General features: G+C 33.0%; 1 non-coding gene across 1 annotated transcript; it reads left to right on the forward strand.

Moving 5' to 3' along the window:
* The first annotated feature begins 11,408 nt into the window (after positions 1-11,408).
* TRNAY-GUA (transfer RNA tyrosine (anticodon GUA)) lies at positions 11,409-11,505 on the forward strand. Its single transcript has 2 exons — positions 11,409-11,445; positions 11,470-11,505. It is a non-coding gene; the product is annotated as a tRNA-Tyr (tRNA).
* Positions 11,506-16,495: the final 4,990 nt, after the last annotated feature.

Here is a 16,495-nt window from a genome sequence, read left to right on the forward strand (position 1 = left end):
GCGAACTTTTACGCTCTTAAATCACAAATTAGACGAGTCGTATTTTTATTATGACAGTCGTAAATGTGTTAACGGCGAATGTGGATTTTATTAATCGTATGTGTTTTTGTTTGTGTGTATGTATTGTATCTATTATAGTTCACTTTTAGTCTCTGTTCAATTACGTGTGTGCTTTAATGATGATGCGTTTATTTTTCCTATGTAGTTTTATGTACGGGGTGTGGAAAAGTCTGAAATTTTGGTGTTAAAATAAATTTAGATTTTATTGAGCAATACTATGAAAATCTGACTAAAAACATTCAATTTTTAAATGTAACTAATATTCAAAAAGTCACCCAATACTTAAGATATTTTTTAACACCATGTACGTAGTTTGGTAATATGTATGTAGCTTATTTTATTTTGTTTTAAACACACAAAGTGTATGTTATTTGCATGCAAATTTAAAACTGTAAATTTAGACAGATAACAATCTGTTTTTAACCCATATTATTTACATCATATTAATGCTGTTATGTACATATTTAATTCCTACGATTTTCTCTATTTACACAATAAAGGTTAATAATTTCGTATCGTTATCTATCGATCACAATTTATTTTTATATGCAAAAAAAGGAATTATTTAATACAGACTGTTGTACGTATTTATGTATATCTACAGAACGAAACGTGTTGTTTTGAACACACGACAATTTTCAATTCTGAGCTTAAAGGGAAAAGAAAGAAAAAATGGAAATATAAAAAATAAAAGAGGTCACATCGGCTCTGCAGTATTATAGAAAAGTCACTTTTCCACGTCGAGAAAATTGCTCCAATTTTCCGACGTCAAAAGTCCACCGCAGCGTTGACACAATTCGATATATATTTCGCCCACTGCAAAATTCTTATTAACGATTGTGCAACATCCATTTTATATGCATTGAATTATATATATATATATATATATATATATATATATATATATATATATATATATATATATATATATATATATATATATATATATATATATATATATATATATATATATTTATATATATATATTTATATATATATATATATATTTTTTTTTTTTTCAATTCATTATTTTGATTCAAAATGTTGACTCACACTTATTACGACGATCATTTTAAATAATTTGAAATAATAGTATAAATTTGTCGGATTGAAGCTTTTACTGCGTCGCATTATAGCTTAGACCGCATACTTCAACGAGCAGGTGATCGCATACAATAACAGATAGATAGCCCCCCCCCCCCATTCAAATGTCAGAGAAGGGAGACAGCCACCTATCGGGCAAGATGTCATCCATTGTTATCGCAAAACAATACCTCGATTGTGTCGAATCGATCGCAATAAGTGTGATGATAATAATCAACAATAAGTTTGATATATGTACGTGTTTATATCAAATATATTTTCTTAATTGGAAAACTGCGAACGTTCCGTTTCGTAAATTTTCATATTAACTTTATTACGAAAGGTCAATTATATTTTAGGTCGCCGCTATATAATACACAAATACACACAAATACGAAAAATGTACACGTAAATATATTTGTATATATGTATATATATATACACAGACAGACTGACGGACACACATACGCGCGTATGGGGGTATTTTTCCGTGAAAAGTTTCATATCGATTTATATGTCACAAACAAAAGTTTACCGGGAAGCTTTCGAACGTGTTTGCGTCTTATACTGTATGTATATTGAATAGCTTTATATGTGTAATAAACTTATGTACATGCATATATGTGTATATGTATGTACGTATGCACGTGAGTGTATGTCGTTCGGATGAAAATTGAAAAGTCTCGTGAAGAAGATGAAGATGAAGACGGTGGGAGTTTCAATATGTCGGATATATTTGTCTTTTATTATGTATGTACATGTATACGTATGTAGGTAAGTGATGCTGGAAGATTGAGGTGAGTTCGTATGCTAGGACGGTTTATGTAATGTGTTTATATGTATGTATGTATGTATGTATGTATGTATGTAGATTTTGTGGTGCGTTTCTAGTTTTAAAATATTCAAGTTTCAATCAGGCGACAATTTGATTTTCGTGGGTTATTCATGTGGTTAAAGAACGGATTGGGTTTCGGTTTGATGTGCGTGGGTGTAAAGTTTGAATTGGTTTGTTGATGTGCTGGTATGAAACGAGATCGTCTATTATGTATGAATGCATGTTGTATAGTAGCTGTGCGAAAAGGGGTCAACTTGAATGTTAAAATGACGACAAAGATTGTTATTACGCTGCACGAGTACGATTTGTAAATCTGGGTATTCACTTGCGAGCTGTAACTGTAACCGAGTGGATACAGTAGCACGCGGTAGGTGCGTACGTGCCGTTCTCGCCAACACAAGCCGAAATGCCACATTCCACAGTGCTCGTTCCGAGCTCGGGCTGATGAGTTGTCCAATCCGCTATTGTGCAAATAAACCGGTTCGAAATTTGTTGGAGGTTCGCCTCTTTGATTGACGAGGAGCTTAACTGCGAACCTTCTTTGATTCGTCGCAAAAACTGACACTCCGTGGCTTGCGGCACGTTTGCGAACCGATAAACGTCCACATCGGTTACTGTATCAACTCAGCTACAGTTACAGCTTGTAAGTGAGTATTCGGCTAAATATTGCAATGTTCTTGGATTTTTTTTTGTTGCTTGGATTATTTTTACGTGGTTGCTTTTCACCCTCGGTTGACGAAGCTGGGATTTTAGTGCATTCCCCCCCCCCCTCCCTTCATTCCTTAGGATGAATTGAATGCGATTTTGTTTTTAAATGGAACAATTTTCTTAATTTTTTTTTTCGGAGGGGAAGGAATGTTTTGTATGATTCTGGAAATTTCTTAAATCTGAAAATTTCAAAAGTAGATACTCGTTTGTATGAGGGCACCCGGGCGAGTCGCGGAGATGGAATTAAGGGTAATGCGGGATGGAATTAGGTTAGGTTAGGTTAGGTTTGGATTAGAGGTTATGATCGAGAAATCTCGTCACGACATTTCTCGAGAATTCTCAAGAAATTTTGATTCTCATTTCTCGATAATATTTTATTGTGATATTTCGAGATTCTCATTTCCGGAGAATATTTTATTGTGAAAATTCGAGATTCTCGTTTCTCGATAAATCTTTTATTAGAATCTTGAAAATATCGAGAATATTTTAAATATATCACTACATACTTAGTTTCAGTTCCGATTCCCGATTCCTGTTTCAGTTCCGAATCCGATTAATTGTTATTATTCGTAATGTAACTTTATTTTAAATCATATCAATTTCTTTCCGAAACCATCCGTTGAATTTTCAACGGGCATAAAACTAGTAACGCAATAATCATATAATATTAATAACGCAATATTCATATAATATTAATAACGCAATATTCATATAATATTAATAACGTATATTTATTCTGAAAGAATTATATACCTATTCAATATGCACACATGCTGATTGATATGTCACCCCCTCCCCCTCCACAAATAAATTCGCAATTTCATATCATAAATAGTACATCAAAACTCCAGTCATAAATTTATTATGGATTCTTACTTCCGGTGCCATTTGAATGGACACATACACAAACATATGTATTCGTATGTACACTATCGGTCACACGTGTTTGTTCGCATTATCCGGCGTGATTGATTCCACCGTGTGAAGACACGTGTCACATAACAATGGCCATCGTATCGATTATCGCACGCGGGTCGGAGAGCGTCTCGATCGCTCGATTCGTAAGTTACGCCAAGGACGCAAAATGTGGAGCGGGTCGTCGTGTATTATGTGGGAGGGATGAAAAAAATTACGAACACCTCGATTATCCGGGTCGAAAGTCGTAAATCAAAATTTCACCCCCCCCCCTCCCTCCCCCTCCCTCTCTCTCTCTCTCTCTCTCTCTCTCTCTCTCTCTCTCTCTCTTCTCGTTCGATGTGAATTTTCATGGTGGTGTCGTTTGTTTTTGTAAGGTCTCGATCGCGGGTGGCGGCGGGTAATGTGTTAATTTGTCGTTTTAATTGAAGTGTAGATTGATTATTTCATGTCGATGGATTTGATCTGCTTTACTTTGAACTTTTAGGGGTGGTCGTTTAATTTTTTTCTTTTCGTGTTTATTTTTGTACATCAAAGATTTTTTGCCGTGATGGATTTTTGTTTGGTTTGTTCGATGGAATGGAATTTAATTTGTCGTTGATTTTTTTGCGCCTTTTAAGAATATTCGTATATACATATGTACATACACGAATACACTGTATAATATACAAATACACTGAATACGTCTGTATACACGAATATATTAAATTAAGTAAATTCGACTTCATTCAGCTGATCGATATTTAACTTTGGAGTGTTGATTCCTATGATCTAACGGATCTTCTATATATGTACATACATACATATGTAACTAGGGTGTTAAAGATTGTACTAAAAAATATACACATGTATATATGTATATATTATATGTACATACATACATATGTTCTATGAATAGAGAGCAGAAACTTTATCGCTGGCTGATAGTCATAGTTCAGTTATTTGTTTTTCAACATGTTTTCTTATATGACTTTTGAAGATTTTTTAAATCGTATCAGTATTATTGTCATATCATTGCTTATGCGGCTTTATCTTAGTTTATTTACAGTAAGGGATCTATGTAAATAAAAGGTCAATTTTAATATGTATATTATATACATATGTATGTACCGGTCTCTGTGACGAGCCAGAATGTGAAATTACCGAAAACGCAAATATCGAAAGATCTTAAGTCGAAAGATAAAAAAGGGTGCATGGTAAACGGTACATACTCACTTAATTTGCGCGAGCAGGATACAACAGGAACAAGAGGAACAGGCTTTTCCTCCCGTATTAATGTGCACGTGCAGAATACGGGAGGAAAAGCCTGTTCCTCTTGTTCCTGTTGTATCCTGCTCGCGCAAATTAAGTAAGTATGTACCGTTTACCATGCACCCTTTTTTATCTTTCGACATAAAATCTTTCGATTTTCAATCTTTGCCTTCCGATATTTGTGTTTTCTGTCATTTAACATTCTGGCTCGTTACGTAGACCCCTGTAGTGCTGCTGGTCAAACTTGGATATTTGTGTCTCCAGGTCGATCGTTTCCTATCAGAGTTTGCCAATTTTCCTGATTTCATTGTTGAAACGGTTCCCGATTAAATTGGCTAAAAGCTTCTTACCTACTACGTCACCACTATTTGAGTATGATTAATGTACAATAAAATAGAAGATGAGTGGATGGAATTATAAAAACATGTGTGAGATGAGATGGATGAGAGTTGCGGAAAACAGAGACGAGTGGAAGCGTATTGGAGAGGCCTTCATCTATGTATGTAGCAGTAGATGGCTTTAAATGATGAATGTGTGTGTAAATATATGTATCATGGAAAATAATAAGCAAATCATTTATAAATTGAAGAACTTAGTATTGAGCAAACTTTTTGTCTAATGTATGTATTTCTGAAAAAGTGTGGAAATTAATTGACCGAAAATGCGCTTCCACCATATATCTAAAATTATATAACCAAACATATGTATATACATATATTATATGTACGTCTAGATGACAGTTATAAATGGTTGAATCGGATAAATTCAAACATTGAATTAAATTTTAATTCTCAATAAATAAAATTTTAATTCTTAATAAATCATAATAAGTTTAAAAAAGTTATTCCAGTTTTCATATCAAATTTCACATACGATAAACTGCCGCAAATTTGATACGATTTCATTTTTTTATGCACGTTATAATATAATGGTGTAGCATTCAAAAATTACCAGACACTTTTATATGCGGAAGAGTGAGATGACAACATACGATGTGATGCATGCGTCTCGCTCTGACGCGCGCATCCATCCCTCAATCCCACGCCCCATTACCGCGATTCTCAAACCGAAATTACTGCACATAATATGAAACGACGAACATGCAAGCATTATACAATATATTATATAAATTATGTCTATGTATAATATGTATACGGCCTTTCATTATATCCGCATTAGTTAAAAGCGCGACGATTACGTTTTTCAAAAATATATCGTAAAACAGATATGTATGTAATATAGTAATCATCAATCAAATTGTTAAATTACATCTGAATTTATTACGCGGCGACCTTGACCGTGTTTTCACTCGCCAGCGGAAAATTTTTCCAATTTTCCGACGTACGTTCGTTTACGTATACGGATCTAATGTAATTAGATTTGGATCGTTATTGCCAGTGAAACGTTTCGGTCGATCAATTTATTATTCGGGGGTATTTTATTTATAGTTTTTGACGAAATACTACGTCTATTTACTAGGATGCATCATCTGGTTTTGTTTACTAATGACCGTCATTAAGAAAACTAATATGATGTTCGTGTTATGTTATTGGGAAAGCACTTTTTTAAGCTATTAAATGGGATAGTACACAATCCTCGGGGCCTTAATGAATTTAAGTTTTATGCACCTAGTAAGTTCAGGGATTTGTTTGCTCCTCCTGTGGCTCGCACAAGTATGTTGGCAACGTCTCAAATATCTAGTGCGATATATCTGCTCAAGCGGGTTGCTGGTGAAATTGACCGCTTCAATGTAAACTGTGCTAAACTGGTTGAGTGGTTGTTGAGCAACGCCAGTGGTTGATTTTATCAATTATAAATGTCAGTGATTTTTCCATGAAGATATAGCAGGTTGTTATTATTATGATTAAGGTTATTATTATTATGATTTTATGATTGTATGACTGACCGCAGTGACGCGTTGGAGCTCTCTGTAATGTCACTGTGGCTAATATGTTAAAAAATAAAATAAATAAAACAAACGTACTAAGACAATTCTGGTACGCAAGAAATATCAACATAGTGTATACGTCGATCTACGTTCATGCACTTCAATCTCGGTGATTTATTATTATTGTTTTGATGTGATGATGTTTAGATGAGGGTATGTCCTGTGGGGTCGACAGGACGTCCAGGAGCACGTGTTGTCGGGTGGGTGGGCGTGTGTATCGATTTGTACCCTCGTGACCCATTTGCCTCGTGACTTACAAAACGAAAACGGGAAACGGGGTTGCACGCGGTGGGAAACGGGTTGAAAGAAAAATCGATCGGTCCTCATCTTCGCCCTCTACGTATGGTGGACTTTTCATTCACTAATACGTGTTTGTGTGTGTGAGTGGGTATTTTTTGGGGATGTACATTCATATCATTCATATCATACATTCTTATCTGATAAGGAATACATGTCCAACTTTGTAATAAACATTATATCCTGTAAATATATGTATATGAATAATAAAAAAAAAAAAAAAAAAAAAAAAAAAAAAAAAATATGTATATGTATATGTATGTATGTATATAGTTTGGATATATGTATGTATATCTGTCGAGTTTCTTTTAAGTTTAGTTTTTTCGAATGTTATTATTAGAAGCCAGCAGTATAGTTCATGGTTGCGTTAATGCTGACCACCGAGAAGCCTCCAGGTTCAAGCCCTGGGTTGACCTCAATTGAAACGAATTTATTCCGAGTTTTTCTTATTAGAATTTATTCCGAGTATTTTCGAGACTTCAAGCCGTTTATTTCCTATCCAGAGTTTGCCGATTTATCTCATTTCATTGTTGAAACAGCTCCTCATCAAATTGGCAAAAATCATCCTACCTACTATTTGAGTTTGATTTCAAATTTATAATCTATAAATTTACATATATGTATATGTATTTGCAAGTTTATTGCCATTTTGGTAAAATATTTAAAATATAAGTACATATATAAATGTTATAAATATGTATAATTAGATAGTTATACCGCGATAAATTGATATTATTATTATTATTTTATATTATTATTTTCATTGTATTACATTTATTTATTTTATCTATAGGTATTTGTATGTATATTATTTCGGTCTCCGTGACGAGCCGGAATGTTAAATTACAGAAAACGCAAATATCGGAAGGCAAAGATCGAAAATCGAAAGATCTTAAATCGAAAGATCAAAAAAAAAGGGTGCATGGTAAACGGTACATACTCACGTACATACTCACTTAATTTGCGCGAGCAGTATACAACATGAACAAGAGTAACAGGCTTTTCCTCCCGTATTAATGTGCGCGCGCAGAATACGGGAGGAAAAGCCTGTTCCTCTTGTTCCTGTTGTACCCTGCTCGAGCAAATTAAGTGAGTATGTACCGTTTTCCATGCACCCTTTTTTTTTTTTGATCTTTCGACTTGAGATCTTTCGATTTTCGATCTTTGCCTTGCGATATTTGTGTTTTCTGTAATTTAACATTCTAGCTCGTCACGTAGACCCATATTATTTATATAGACGATGGGGGTTGCATTATTATCCCGATCGTCTGGAATAAAAAGTTATTATTATTATTATCATTATATCATCTACAGCTACGGCTGGATGAAGGCCTCTCCAACACGCTTTCATTCGTATTAGTTTTGCGCAACTCTTATCCATCTCACCCCACACATTTTCCTAATTTCGTCTACCCATCTTCGCTGCGATCTTCCTTTTACCCTTTTGAATTCTGTCCTGTACCATTCTAGCATTTTTTTTTGTCCACCTTTCGTCCATTTTTTCGTCCACTCTTCCTATCCATTATATCCCCTACCCTTGTCATACTTTTAACCCACGTATTCCGTTTCCTGTCTTTCCTGGTTATGCCAAGCATACAACGTTCCATACTTCTTTGAGTGTATTGGTCGTTGTTTATTAACTTGGCGTTCAATGTCCAAGTTTCACATCCATACTTCATCACTGGCAAAACACATTGATCGAAGATCTTTTTCTTCAAGAAAAGCTATTATTATATATCTACGAGTATTTACATATATACATATAAATCCCTTCAGTATGATGCGGGTTTATTTGCCTTCTCAGAAAAAAATTCAATTCGCTGCAGGAATTTACATAGCCAGCAGCATAGCTCAGGACGTTAAGCTTCTGCTTACCGTCAAGAAGGTGCCGGGTTCTATCCCTGAATGAAAATGAATTTTTCAGAGTATGCTGTTGGTGAGACCTGGATTTGTGACTCCAGGTTGATCGTTTCCTATCGGAGTTTGCCAATTTTCTCTGATTTCATTGTTGAAACGGTTCCCGGAAAAAAAAATTGGCTAAAAATCCTTCCTACCTACTATGTCACCACTATTTGAAAAATTTGATTATTTATTTATTTATTTATATATATTTTAGCTATCAAGCTAATTTAAAAAAAAAATACATCTTAATTATTATACTTAACTCTAAAATTTATAATTAACTTATATGTACTGTCCCTCACAGAGGTGTCTCTTCGCACCTCGCAGGAATGCATCCATGTTTTTAGCAGACCTGACGCACTCAGGGAGGGCATTATACATGAGCACACCCCTGTGAAAAACACCCCCAGCCGTCTTATTCTTTCTTACTCTACTTACAACTAGTTTGTCCTTATTTCTAGTATAAAAACTATGTTTATCTCTATTCCTTATTATATAATCATCAAAATACTTAGGTAATAACTTATGATCTAACTTATAAACAAAAGACAATGTACTAATATTTAGACTAATTCTAATACTCATCCATCCTAATTCATCTAACATACTTCCAATACTCTTAAATCTACTCACATTCAAAATAGCTCTCATAGCTTTATTCTGTATTTTTTGCATTTTTTCTAAATCTTGGCCACTAAACAAATTAAGCACAGTGGCACAATAAACCACATGTGGCAAGACAATTGAATTAAACACTAAAATTTTACTTTTTTTACTTAAAATATTTCTTAATCTACATAATACACCAACTTTTCTAGCCATTTTTTTTATTATATAGTCAGCGTGCATTTTAAAATTTAGTCCTGAATCTATGTATACACCTAAGTATTTTATATTTTCAACTTTTTCAATTAACTTATCATCAATTCTAATTTCATTCAATATATTTTTATTTTTACCATTCAACCACATCATTTTTGTTTTATTCACATTCAACTTTAATTTATTTTCACACAACCAGTCATTCACATAATTTAATTCTATATTTAAAATCTCAGACATTACATCAACATTCTTTCCAATTATATATATCAATGTATCATCTGCAAACAAATGTATTTTACACATCTTAATTACCTTAACAATATCGTTTATATATAATATAAATAATAAGGGTCCCAATTTGGACCCTTGCGGCACTCCATGAGGTGTTACAAATTCAGAGGATAACACCTTATCAATTTTTACTCTTTGCCTTCTATTATTTAAGTATGATTGAAGCCACTTTAATACTATACCATTTATTCCTAACTTATATAATTTTTGTAATAAAATATTCCTATCTACTGTCTCGAACGCTCGCTTAAAATCTAGAAAAACTGCTCCAACAACCATGCTAGATTCATCCATCGTCTCCATCCAATCAGAAACCACCAATTGGATAGCAGTTTCTGTTGAATGTTTCACTCTAAATCCAGACTGTTCCACAACCAAACAATCATTTATACTAATGAACTCTTTCAATTGAATCATAACGATTTCCTCCAGCATCTTCTCAACAATTGGTAACATATTGATGGGCCTCATTTCACTGGCTTTATGTGTGCCCGTAACCTTTGGTACCGGTACAATAGTAGACACCTTCCATGCATCCGGGACGGATCCCACTTCTAACGATTCATTTATTAATTTCAGTAACTGAGGTCCAACCATGTCCCAAGTGTTGATTAAAATATCTAGAGTCAATCCATCCATACTAGAAACTGATTTCATGCCCTTCAATACACCATTTAATCCCTCCATTTCCACTAATTTAAACCTTTCAAACTTATTTAAACCCAAAGATTGATGTACAATAAAAATTTATGTACAATTCATAGATGTCTCGTTAATTTGCGAGTTTTTTCAGTGTCTCGCAATTCAACGACTTATAATAAAAATGCTGTATTTGTATTTGTAATTGGCCAGGAAGGCGCATTGGGATTTACCTGTAAGGCCTTCCTGGTATATATGTAAAAATAAAAAAATAAAATAAATAAATAAATAAAATTATTGCCGTCTGTCAAGTTGATTGCAGGATAGGGATTAGACAGATATTGCCTAATAATATTTTGCAGATATTGCCTTAGTATTTTCTTGTGAATTATATTTATGATACATCTTAAGTCTATTCTTATAGATACTGTTCCGGTGTAGTTACATATATTTTACACTTTTTTTTTAAAGAGAGAAATGGAATCACTCATATTCGTAATCATCTAGAGATAGATTCATGCTTATACTATTTAACACTTCAACTGTTGTTCTGTTTGAAAGAAACTTGAAATCATCTGAACTCGAGCAAAGAGAAAGTCCATTGTTTCGTAACATTGCACCATGTGAAGCCGCAGCGAAAGGCAATGCGATATACCTTCGATAGCTCAGTTGGTAGAGCGGTGGACTGTAGACGTGCAAAAATCAAACTGTAGTGATCCATAGGTCGCTGGTTCAAATCCGGCTCGAAGGATGCTTTTTTTTAATTCAGTCAATTTCATATTTGTCCTATTAAATTATAGATGTTGGTGGTGTTCTTTATTCGTTCTGTTTATTTTGTTGAAATTCTTTTTCAAATTGTTGGCCACAGTGTCATATTGGGGTGACCTGTAAAGACACTGTGGTATACTTGTATATTAAAAATAAATAAAGAACATTTCGCTGTTTACCACTTCTTCTCGGTCTTTTCACATGTCACCAACAAACGCTCCGCTCCGTGTAGACGATAATTTAAATGAAATGCACCATGCATCACAAACAAACAAGAAAATGTATTCCCGAACGACGTAACTTTATTCGTATGTACATATAATATATAGATTTAACCTACATACATTGTACATTTGTAACATTTTCTGAACAACTATACATAAAGATGTCCGAATAGAAAAGGTGGTAACTTGTAGTCAACTGTATATAAATGTATAGAGGGCTTTATTTAGGTACACATTTTATCTATATACATATTTATGATACATAAATACATGTACATACATACAATCAAAGCCGTATCTTCTATTTCTAACCAAACATTGTACATATTTCTTAGATTCTAAAAAATATTTACAAACATGTCTCTCTAATCTAAAAAATCTAGAAAATTTCAAGAACATTTCTTTCAAAATAAAATCAAGCATTTTTTTTCACATATATGTATATGAGGGAATCTAATTTTATTTTCCGTTTACCGGTAATCCGAAATTATTTACCAATTGCCGGTTAGCCGGTAAATTGCCGGATTTTTCAATCTCAAAAATAAACTACCTTTTTTTACTACATATGTATATTAAATATAATTGGTATTTATTACATACTCATATATGTACGTTGCTCAAAAAGAAGATATGTATGTGTGATAATGAATTCTTTATAATGTTACATTTCCTAAAGGACAAAAAAAAAAATTTATATTCGTCGTTTAAGAAAATAGCAGCGAAGAAAAAACACTGTCGTCCTATAGTTGTGATCTAATTTTTCAAGAAATTTTTCCAATTATATTTCATTTCATCAAAAAAAGTCATTTCCTTTCTCACAATATATATTTTTTTCTTCAGGGTAGGTTTCTTTCCCAAACTGACTTCAGATTGAGAACGGAACCTACCTAGAATGACTAATTGAAGCCATTCTTTTACTACAAACACACATTTAGTCTTAGATAGAACTACTGCAATATCATACTTGGGAATATGGAACTGATTTACTTCATCTTTCGTTCTATTACTTATACTATATCTTAAGAATTTTATGTATATTTTTTTCTCCTGGATGAAGCAAAGTCGGACCATTGTTGCCAGAAGAGAAAATAAAGGAGATGAATGTGATAAAACGCAGAGAATATGTTTTGTTGATTTACCGGTAAAAGTAAAAATTTACTATATACTGGTAATAGACTCGCTAATACATATGTACATATGTATGTATATACACACATATAGTATAGTCGATAATTGGGCTAATATTTTTTGTTACATTTTTTTCTTTATTTTTATACACTTCTACTTCTGTTGTCTGTTGGTTTTTCAATAAATAAATAGTATCGAATATTACCAACCGTGATTTAGCACCCTCTTCCCCCCTATGCTACGGCCTTGTGCATAGTAAAAGTGTTTTTAATAATATTAGCAAAATCATCCAATTAATCAATCATCATGTTTGTATGTACATACATACATATGTATAGGTATATTTCATTTCAGTCAACTTAGAATTAGGCAAACTCTAGATTTCGATTTCTATTGGTCGACGAGCCTTATTAATTTTTACCTTTATCTAGCATACATATGTATGTGAACGTCTAAATACACTTTTATTATTATTTTTCAAAACACTTTAGCTAACTAATCTCCCTGTCAAGTATTAGAAATTGATTAAAACAAGCCACACGATTATTAATTTCACGATTGTTTGCAAAAACACGCGTTTCCTATTGGTCGGATAAATTGTTCTGAACTGAGTATGAATTGCATATTTGAGGTTAATTTGAGGTTCAAGTTTCATAATGAAGTTTCACGACCAATAGGAGTCGAGATTTGGAGTTTGCCAACTATAAACACTACTTAAGTAAATGGCATGACTTTGCACTGCAAAATTCATAATGCAATATTATCAAGCTGTGCAAAGTTACGCGTGGACATTTGCTTCAATGGTAGACGGCGTATAATCGGTTGACGTGTGAACTTTGTAATGCAGTTTCGACGTTTCGAAGTCAAAGTTGGGGTGTCGCCGCTTTGGAGTCGAAAGTGCGAGCTTTTGGTGGGGGAGGGGGTTGGTGTGGGGTGAGGGTTGTTTGTTTTAACGAGGCTCCCGAGTCGAGTGTATTTTCCGCATTTTCCGGAAGTCCGACCGGGAAAGCGGGCGAGTCGTTTTGTCGGTCTCGTCGACGTGATTGATGGCCGGGCGATTTATAGCTGATAAAACGATCCGACATGATCATTAATTAATTTGACGCGTCTTCAGCGGTCCGGATTGATGGGGCAGAAAAATGGGCCACGCAGGAAATTCCTTCGACCCCTCGGGTAACTATTGACCCCTTCGCTGCCGGGGTCTTACGGGAGCGATGTCTCAATTTGAAGTACGATATTGTATGTCTATGTATTTAGAAAATCTGCAACTGTTGGAACTGCAACTATATATGCATTTATATTAAAAAAATAATTTATATTTGAATATACATATTTAAGTGTGATGCTTTTATATGAGCCGTTATATTTGAAAGTGGCAATAGTATACTTTTCTCCATTTTAAGATATATTTCACAAAACATTAAATATAATGTTTTAAATTTAAAATAATTTAAAAATGCTGGTGGCCTGTAATACGTTTATTCTGATTTTCTGAGATTCTGGACATATCGAATTAAAATAAGTGATAGCAATTTGTGAATTAAGTCAAACAGAAAACGTCTTTTTCGAAGTGTAAACTGGACTTCCACCACTTTCAAATATAACGGCTCATATTTACGTACTATGCTATAATAGACTGTATAAAAATATGTATCTCTAAGTATTAGATTTAGGATTTTTTTCTTCAGATGCGTGTATGACAAAGCTCTGATTGGGTTAAAATTTGCATACAATAAAATTTAAATTTTCTAGGTTACTGAATTAATTTTGTTTCCGAAGTTTCGTTGTACAATCTTGGTATAGCACGGTGACGGTGTCTAAAAATGACGTTTCGTTTGCTGATGTTAGCCATTTTGCGATCGGATGCTTACAACGATATCTCATGGTGGAAAATGTTGATCTTTTTTTTCTTGAATATTTGAAGATATAAATGAAAAAATAGGCATATATGTATGTACATATCTTCATCTTAATATATTATATTTTGATAGATAAACTAAACAACATCATTATCGTGATTTCCAGCCATTCGCCATCCACTGCTGAATGAAGGCTTCTCCAAAGCGCTTCCATTCGTCTCTGTTTTGCGCAACTCTTATTCATCTCATCCTACACAGTTTTCTGATATCTCCCCTATGGAAGCCTTTGCATCTTTTTACATTCTCTCGGGCACTATGCAAGCAATTATTTCATCCATATATCATCCATTCTTCTAGCTATGTGACCCGTAATTGCAATTTCTTCTTGATGTAACTCTCACCATTACATCAACCATTTTTGTCATACTTCTTAACCACGTATTCCTTTTTTTCTATCTCTCCTCGCTATGCCAAGCATACAAAATGCCATGTTTCTTTGAGTGCTCTGAACCATATGCAGCATTATGGCGTTCAATGCCCAAGTTTCGTATACATATATCTTTACGCACTCTATCAATTCTGCCCATATATGTTTATAATTATTGATGCATGTTCATTTTTATACATATGTTTATGCTTACCTACGCATGTAGGCTTATACGTCTATCTTTACGCACTCTATCAATTCTGCCCATATATTATGGTTTTTGTTTTCATTATTAATTATTGGTTCTTTCTTATATTTCTAAACGCACTTTATTTTCAATTCTATCGTCAATTGTCATCTAAATCATTGTTTATTATTATATTATGAACAAATACTTGCCAAAAAACTATATAATTCGCTTTATTAATTTTATTTTAACTCAATTGGTATCACGAGTGATGGTTTGCTCGGTAATTCCGTATCGCTTCTATGGATGCAAGTATGTATGTGTATATTTATATTCATATACACATAACTGCTGATATTTATGCTTCTGGATATCTACACGTCTATCACTACGTACTCATCAATTGCCAATTCTATTTACGTTTTATAATTTATCTTATTTTTATTACATTGCTATATTTTATTCTGTGTACTTTCCATGTTCCTTATTTCCATGTGCTTTATTTTCCTACTCTTTTCTTATTTTAAATGTTTGAGCTTTTCTTTTTTTTACCTATATGTGAAAATTATTAATGGTTTACTTAACATAATTATATTTTTTTTACTATCAATCTATGTAACTTAATAAACTGTAAATTTTCCAAATAAATAAATAAATAAATAAATAAATAAATATGTCATCACTGGCAAGACACATTGATCGAAGATCTTTTTCTTCGGGCACAGTGGCATTTATAAAACTAACATCCTATACAAATATATTTATCAATTTATAAATGGAATGAATAATCCAACTCGCCTTAAGAATAAACAATAGAAATATGTATTTTAGAATATTTTTTCGGGATTAATAAAATGTATTTATGCTTAGTCTAATCCACTGGTAGTTTAAGTCTAATCATCTGCATATTTTTTAATTTTAAATTTATTTTTTATTTACAATTTTTTTAATGTTTTTGTAATTGTTTTTTTATTTATTTTTTGTGTATTTTATATAATTTTTAATTCATTCATATGAACGTTTATAAAATATTTTTAGTGTATTTTATTGCCACAGTGTTGTATTGGGGTAACCTGTGAAGACACTGTGGTATGTTATAAAACAATTAAACAAACAAATAGGTATGTATGTAGGTATAAAAGTTGAAT

The sequence above is a fragment of the Arctopsyche grandis genome, chromosome 6 (assembly GCF_051622035.1).
Source record: "Arctopsyche grandis isolate Sample6627 chromosome 6, ASM5162203v2, whole genome shotgun sequence".
Lineage (NCBI taxonomy): Eukaryota > Metazoa > Arthropoda > Insecta > Trichoptera > Hydropsychidae > Arctopsyche > Arctopsyche grandis.